The sequence below is a fragment of the Penaeus monodon genome, chromosome 24, assembly GCF_015228065.2.
Source record: "Penaeus monodon isolate SGIC_2016 chromosome 24, NSTDA_Pmon_1, whole genome shotgun sequence".
Taxonomy (NCBI): domain Eukaryota; kingdom Metazoa; phylum Arthropoda; class Malacostraca; order Decapoda; family Penaeidae; genus Penaeus; species Penaeus monodon.
The window spans coordinates 16,758,607-16,758,920 of record NC_051409.1 but is presented as its reverse complement, the minus strand read 5'-3'; the positions used below and the strand labels follow the sequence as shown (position 1 = coordinate 16,758,920).

At 48.7% G+C, this 314-nt stretch overlaps 1 protein-coding gene across 1 annotated transcript in view; it reads left to right on the top strand.

Annotated features, from left to right (window-relative positions):
* The window catches only part of LOC119588629, a gene marked incomplete at its 5' end in the record, with an annotated part of 218,878 nt that overhangs the window by 57,560 nt on the left and 161,004 nt on the right, over positions 1–314 (top strand).

The following is a 314-nucleotide window of genomic DNA, read 5'->3' as shown; positions in this document are numbered from 1 at the left end:
CGTATTACACACTGTGAACCCACCGAAGGCACCACTTCCCCTCGGCAGGAACTATTACATTTCCCCTTATTGCCTCTCCTCTTCCGCCTCCTTCTCCCACGCCCCATCCCCCCTTTCCATGTTCTCTCCTACGCCCCTCAATTTGATTTCTCTCCTACTTCATTGCCATTTCTCTCTATTCTATCTATATCTCTTATTCCCTCTACACCCCCCCCCTGCCCTACATCCCCGCCTCATCTTCGAATATCATGTGTTAATATATGATTCTCGCCATCATCTCTCACACGTAACGAATCACACTGTCATTAGGCTGT